The sequence below is a fragment of the Melanerpes formicivorus genome, unplaced genomic scaffold (genome assembly GCF_026170545.1).
Source record: "Melanerpes formicivorus ecotype bairdi unplaced genomic scaffold, bMelFor1.0.p_v2 SCAF_238, whole genome shotgun sequence".
NCBI lineage: Eukaryota > Metazoa > Chordata > Aves > Piciformes > Picidae > Melanerpes > Melanerpes formicivorus.
Window position 1 is genome coordinate 65001 of NW_027142590.1, and position 7500 is coordinate 72500.

Below are 7500 nucleotides of genomic sequence, written 5' to 3' on the forward strand. Positions count from 1 at the left end.
GTTTGCGCGGAGCCCCCCCCGCCTGCCGTTGCCTCTTGCCTGCGGCCACCACCGCCCCCCCCCACACCCCCCGGCCCCCGTTACCGGTTTGCGCGGAGCCCCCCCCTCCCGACGTTGCCTCTTGCCGCTGCTGCCACCCCCAGCTCCCCACACCCCCCGGCTCCCGTTAGCGGTTTGCGCGGAGCCCCCCCTTCCCGCCGTTGCCTCTTGCCGCTACCCCCCGCCCCCCCCCCCCGCTGCCGGTTTGCGCGGAGCCCCCCCCTTCCCGCCGTTGCCTCTTGCCGCTACCCCCCGCCCCCCCCCCGCTGCCGGTTTGCGCGGAGCCCCCCCTTCCCGCCGTTGCCTCTTGCCGCTACCCCCGCCCCCACCCGCTGCCGGTTTGCGCGGAGCCCCCCCTTCCCGCCATTGCCTCTTGCCGCTACCCCCGCCCCCCCCCCCGCTGCCGGTTTGCGCGGAGCCCCCCCTTCCCGCCGTTGCCTCTTGCCGCTACCCCCCCGCCCCCCCCCGCTGCCGGTTTGCGCGGAGCCCCCCCTTCCCGCCGTTGCCTCTTGCCGTTACCCCCGCCCCCCCCCCGCTGCCGGTTTGCGCGGAGCCCCCCCGCCTGCCGTTGCCTCTTGCCGCGGCCACCACCGCCCCCCCCCACACCCCCCGGCCCCCGTTACCGGTTTGCGCGGAGCCCCCCCTCCCGACGTTGCCTCTTGCCGCTGCTGCCACCCCCAGCTCCCCACACCCCCCGGCTCCCGTTAGCGGTTTGCGCGGAGCCCCCCCCTTCCCGCCGTTGCCTCTTGCCGCTACCCCCGCCCCCCCCCCCCCGCTGCCGGTTTGCGCGGAGCCCCCCCGCCTGCCGTTGCCTCTTGCCGCGGCCACCACCGCCCCCCCCACACCCCCCGGCCCCCGTTACCGGTTTGCGCGGAGCCCCCCCTCCCGACGTTGCCTCTTGCCGCTGCTGCCACCCCCAGCTCCCCACACCCCCCGGCTCCCGTTACCGCTTTGCACGGAGCCCCCCCGCCCGCCTTTATCTCTTGCCGCTGCCGCGACCCATCTCCCCCCGCCCCGCCGCCGCTAACTGCCCCCCGAAGCCGCTAGCAGCTGGGCACCCCCCGCCAAAGCCGCCGCGGCTTCCCCTTCCCACATTGTCCCCTGGAGGGGGGATCGCGACGCGGGCTGCCGCTTCCCTCCCGGGCTGCCCGGCTGCTCTCTAACCCCTGCGACCGAGGCGGCGCTGTTAGGGCGGCCGTGCCGGTGCCCCTTGCCGCAGCTAGCCTCTCGCCGCTGCCCCTCCCGTCCGTCGTCCCCCGTCCCCAAAAACTTGCTGCTCTCCACGCTGGAGCCTGCACGGGGGAGGTTGCGCTCCGCTCCTCCGGCCCTAAAGCCGCCCTCGCCCGCCCCCCGGCTTGCCGCTTGGCTGGGCTGCCCGCCCGCCCGCTAATCCCCCCAACGCCCCCACCCCAAAAACACCCCAGCCCTACCGCATGCCGCTCCCCCTCTCCCCGCTCTCGCTGACCGCTGCCACCCCCCCCCCACCCCTCCCCCCCGAAACAAACCCCCCAGCCCTACCGCATGCCGCTCCCCCTCTCTCCCTAGCCTGCCCCCCCCGCCGTCGCTTGCTGCTGCCGCCGCCGCCCGCCGCCGCCGCCGCCGCCGCCGCCGGGACCCGCCTCGGTCTGGTGGCGCGCGCGCTCGGAGATCCCCGGCTACCCGTCCGTCCGTCCCTCCCTCCCTCCCGCCCCGCCCCGGGGGAGGGCCCGGGGCAGCGCGGGCAGGCGGGGAGCAAAAAAAGGCGCGGGCGCCAAAAAACGTCGGGGTCCCGGGGTGGCGGAGGGGGGCGGCGGCGGGGGGCGGCGGCGGGTACACGGCGCCGGGTCCAGGGCGCCGGGTCCAGCCCGTCCCGGGGCGGGGACAGGTGGTGTCGTCCGTCCCCGCCCCCATAACCTGCTCTGAAGCATCCGCTTCCCGCCGCGGTTCGCCCTCCACCCCCCCGCCGCACACGCAGCTGCCGCTTCCCGCCGCCTCTGCCCCCCGCCCCGGGATCAACCACCCGCCGGGTCCAGCCGGTCCCGGTCCCGGGAACCTGCTCCCGGGGCCAGCCGGAGCCACGCCCCCTCCTCTGACGCTTCCAGCTGCCGCCTCCCCTCCCACCCCCCAAACTCACACTGGCCCTCGCCGGCCCGCCCACCCGCCTACCTGCTTGCCCGCCGCCGCTGGGTGGCGTGCCGGACACTCTCGCACACAGGTACACAGACAGGGACACAGGGACACAGGCACTCAGGCACACAGGGACACAGGGACACAGGGACACAAGGACACAGGGACACAGGCACTCAGGCACTCAGGCACTCAGGGACACAGGGACACAGGGACACAGGCACTCAGGGACACAGGGACACAGGGACACAGGGACACAGGCACTCAGGCACACAGGGACACAGGTGGCGGGCCGGAGGCCTCTCTCCACTGTGTGGCAGGGGTCCAAGAGCCACCCCAGCCCAACCCAGAGGGTCTTTTGCACCTCTCTAGAGGCCACCCAGAGACCCCAGGCCGCAGCAGAAGCCTCCACCGCATGCTCTGCAGGCTTCCGACCCACCCCAGGCTGCAGCAGAAGCCTCTCCCGCACGCTCTGCAGGCTTCCGACCCACCCCAGGCCGCAGCAGAAGCCTCTCCCGCACGCTCTGCAGGCTTCTCAGCCACCCCAGGCCGCACCAGAAGCCTCTCCCGCACGCTCTGCAGGCTTCTCAGCCACCCCAGGCCGCACCAGAAGCCTCCCCCGCACGCTCTGCAGGCTTCTCAGCCACCCCAGGCCGCACCAGAAGCCTCTCCCGCACGCTCTTCAGGCTTCTCAGCCACCCCAGGCCGCACCAGAAGCCTCCCCCGCACGCTCTGCAGGCTTCTCAGCCACCCCAGGCCGCACCAGAAGCCTCCCCCGCACGCTCTGCAGGCTTCCCACCCACCCCAGGCCGCAGCAGAAGCCTCTCCCGCACGCTCTGCAGGCTTCTCAGCCACCCCAGGCCGCAGCAGAAGCCTCTCCCGCACGCTCTGCAGGCTTCTCAGCCACCCCAGGCCGCAGCAGAAGCCTCTCCCGCACGCTCTGCAGGCTTCTCAGCCACCCCAGGCTGCAGCAGAAGCCTCTCCCGCACGCTCTGCAGGCTTCTCAGCCACCCCAGGCCGCACCAGAAGCCTCTCCCGCACGCTCTGCAGGCTTCTCAGCCACCCCAGGCCCCAACAGAAGCCTCTCCCGCACGCTCTGCAGGCTTCTCAGCCACCCCAGGCCGCAGCAGAAGCCTCTCCCGCACGCTCTGCAGGCTTCTCAGCCACCCCAGGCCGCAGCAGAAGCCTCTCCCCGCACGCTCTGCAGGCTACTCAGCCACCCCAGGCCCCAACAGAAGCCTCTCCCGCACGCTCTGCAGGCTTCCGACCCACCCCAGGCCGCAGCAGAAGCCTCTCCCGCACGCTCTGCAGGCTTCTCAGCCACCCCAGGCCCCAACAGAAGCCTCTCCCGCACGCTCTGCAGGCTTCCGACCCACCCCAGGCCGCAGCAGAAGCCTCTCCCGCACGCTCTGCAGGCTTCCGACCCACCCCAGGCCGCACCAGAAGCCTCCCCCGCACGCTCTGCAGGCTTCCGTCCCACCCCAGGCCGCACCAGAAGCCTCCCCCGCACGCTCTGCAGGCTTCTCAGCCACCCCAGGCCGCACCAGAAGCCTCCCCCGCACGCTCTGCAGGCTTCTCAGCCACCCCAGGCCGCACCAGAAGCCTCCCCCCGCACGCTCTGCAGGCTTCTCAGCCACCCCAGGCCGCACCAGAAGCCTCCCCCGCACGCTCTGCAGGCTTCTCAGCCACCCCAGGCCGCACCAGAAGCCTCCCCCGCACGCTCTGCAGGCTTCTCAGCCACCCCAGGCCGCAGCAGAAGCCTCCCCCCGCACGCTCTGCAGGCTTCTCAGCCACCCCAGGCCGCACCAGAAGCCTCTCCCGCACGCTCTGCAGGCTTCCGACCCACCCCAGGCCGCACCAGAAGCCTCCCCCGCACGCTCTGCAGGCTTCTCCGCCACCACAGGCCGCACCAGAGGATCTTTTGCACCTCTCTGGACGCCACCCAGAGACTCCAGGCCGCACCAGAGGCCCCCCCCCCCAACCATTTACAGGCTGCAGTGCCAGCCTAGGCCCCGCTGGCAGCCTCCCTTGTCTGCTTTGGAAGGCCTCCCATCCACTCCAGACCTGCCTGGAGGCCTCCCTCGACTGCTCCCGGGGCCCTCGAAGCCACCCTAGGCCTTTCTGGAGGACCTGCTCGACCGCTTCGGGCGGCTTCTGACGCACCCTCGGCCATCCGGCGCCCAGCAGCTCCCAGGGCCAGGCACCGGCCTCCCCCTCCGGCCGCCCCTGGGGCCGGGGGTGGCTCGGACTCGGCGCCCCCAACGTGTCGTCCCGTCCCCCCCCCGCCCCGCACCGCCGAACATTCGCTGCAGCCGAGGGCTTGCCGCTCGACGCCTACCCCACCCGCCCAGCCCCCCCGCTGCGGCCCGGCGCTGCCCCGGCCGCTGCGCCCCGCCTCTCATCGCTCCCCCCACCCGGCAACCGGCCGCCGGGCACGGCAAGTCCCAGGGCAGGGAACAGGTGCTGCCGGGACCCCGTGCTGGCTGCCGGCTTCCCGGGGCTGCCCCGGGCACGGACAGGTCGCCCCCCCCGCCCCGGCGAATGTTCACCGAACCGGCTGCCGGCTGCCTTCGAGCACCCCCCCGCCCCCCGCCACTATCGTCCCCCCCGCCCCCCCCTCCGCCTCCGCTGCCGCTTCTCCCCGCACCGCCTCCACTGCCTCCCCCCGCCGCCGGCGAACGAGTCGCCGGATCCGTAGGGTGCCGGGAGCCCGAACGGCGAGCGGCTCCGGCTGCTGCCGGGGCCGCGGGGCTTCGAGCCGGTCCGGCCGCGGCCGGGATCCCGGGCCGGACGATGGCTTCCCGGGCCGGTCCCGGTCGCCTCCCGGGTGACGTTCACCGAAGCGGCTGCCGGCTGTCTTCGAGCCCCCCCCCCCCCCTCCGCCTCCGCTGCCGCTTCTCCCCGCACCCCCTCCACTGCCTCCCCCCGCCGCCGGCGAACGAGTCGCCGGATCCGTAGGGTGCCGGGAGCCCGAACGGCGAGCGGCTCCGGCTGCTGCCGGGACCGCGGGGATTCGAGCCGGTCCGGCCGCGGCCGGGACCCCGTGCCGGAAGCCGGCATCCCCGGACAGCCCCGGGACGGCCCCCGGTCGCCGGCCGGGTGACGTTCACCGAAGCGGCTGCCGGCTGTCTTCGAGCCCCCCCCCCCCTCCGCCTCCGCTGCCGCTTCTGCCCGCACCCCCTCCACTGCCTCCCCCCGCCGCCGGCGAACGAGTCGCCGGATCCGTAGGGTGCCGGGAGCTCCGAACGGCGAGCGGCTCCGGCTGCTGCCGGGACCGCGGGGCTTCGAGCCGCTCCGGCCGCGGCCGGGACCCCGTGCCGGAAGCCGGCATCCCGGGACGGCCCCGGGACGGCCCCGGTCGCCGGCCGGGTGACGTTCAGCGAAGCGGCTGCCGCCAGTCTTTGGGCCTCCCCCGTGCCGGGGGCCGCGGGGATTCGAGCCGGTCCGGCCGCGGCCGGGATCCCGGGCCGGACGATGGCTTCCCGGGCCGGTCCCGGTCGCCTCCCGGGTGACGTTCACCGAAGCGGCTGCCGGCTGTCTTCGAGCCCCCCCCCCCCCTCCGCCTCCGCTGCCGCTTCTGCCCGCACCCCCTCCACTGCCTCCCCCCGCCGCCGGCGAACAAGTCGCCGGATCCGTAGGGTGCCGGGAGCCCGAACGGCGAGCGGCTCCGGCTGCTGCCGGGACCGCGGGGATTCGAGCCGCTCCGGCCGTGGCCGGGACCCCGTGCCGGAAGCCGGCATCCCGGGACGGCCCCGGGACGGCCCCGGTCGCCGGCCGGGTGACGTTCAGCGAAGCGGCTGCCGCCAGTCTTTGGGCCTCCCCCGTGCCGGGGGCCGCGGGGCTTCGAGCCGGTCCGGCCGCGGCCGGGATCCGGGGCCGGACGATGGCTTCCCGGGCCGGTCCCGGTCGCCTCCCGGGTGACGTTCACCGAAGCGGCTGACGGCTGTCTTCGAGCCCCCCCCCCCCCTCCGCCTCCGCGGCCGCTTCTCCCCGCACCCCCTCCACTGCCTCCCCCCGCCGCCGGCGAACGAGTCGGCGGATCCATACCGTCCCGAGAGCCCGAGGCGGCGGCACCCAGTGCGGGTCCGGCCGAGGCCGGGACCCCGTGCCTGTCGCAGGCTTCCCGGGACGGCCCCGGAACGGCCGCGGTCGCCGGCCGGGTGACGTTCTCCGAAGCGGCTGCCCGCTGTCTTCGAGCCCCCCCCCCCCCTCCGCCTCCGCTGCCGCTTCTGCCCGCACCTCCTTCACTGCCTCCCCCCGCCGCCGGCGAACGAGTCGCCGGATCCGTAGGGTGCCGGGAGCCCGAACGGCGAGCGGCTCCGGCTGCTGCCGGGACCGCGGGGATTCGAGCCGCTCCGGCCGCGGCCGGGACCCCGTGCCGGATGCCGGCATCCCGGGACGGCCCCGGGACGGCCCCGGTCGCCGGCCGGGTGACGTTCAGCGAAGCGGCTGCCGCCAGTCTTTGGGCCTCCCCCGTGCCGGGGCCGCGGGGCTTCGAGTCGGTCCGGCCGCGGCTGGGACCCCGTGCCTGTCGCAGGCTTCCCGGGACGGCCCCGGAACGGCCGCGGTCGCCGGCCGGGTGACGTTCACCGAGGCGACTGCCGGCTGTCTTCGAGCCCCCCCCCCCCCTGCCGGAGCCGCGGGGATACGAGCCGGTCCGGCCGCGGCCGGGACCCCGTGCCGGAAGCCGGCATCCCGGGACGGCCCCGGGACGGCCCCGATCGCCTCCTGGGTGACGTTCACCGAAGCGGCTGCCGGCTGTCTTCGAGCCCCCCCCCCCTCCGCCTCCGCTGCCGCTTCTCCCCGCACCCCCTCCACTGCCTCCCCCCGCCGCCCGCGAACGAGTCGCCGGATCTGTAGGGGGCCGGGAGCCCGAGGCGGCGAGCGGCTCCGGCTGCTGCCGGGACCGCGAGGCTTCGAGCCGGTCCGGCCGCGGCCGGGATCTCGTGCCGAACGTCGTCTTCCCGGGACGGTCCCGGGAGGGCCCCAGTCTCCTCCCGGGTGACGTTCACCGAAGCGGCTGCCGGCTGTCTTCGAGCCCCCACCCCTGCCGTGGCCGCGGGGATTCGCCCCGGTCCGGCAGCTGACGGTTCCCTGTGTCGGACGCCGGCTTCCCGGGACTGCCCCGGGACAGCCCCGGTCGCCTCCCGGGTGACGTTCACCGAAGCTGCTGCCGCCTGTCTTTGTCCCCCCCCCCCCGTGCTCTCCCTCAGGCGGGAGGTAGACGTGCTCTCCCTCGGCGAGTAGACGTGCTCTCCCTCGGCGAGTAGACGTGCTCTCCCTCGGCGAGTAGACGTGCTCTCCCTGGGCGAGTAGACGTGCTCTCCCTCGGCGAGTAGACGTGCTCTCCCTCGG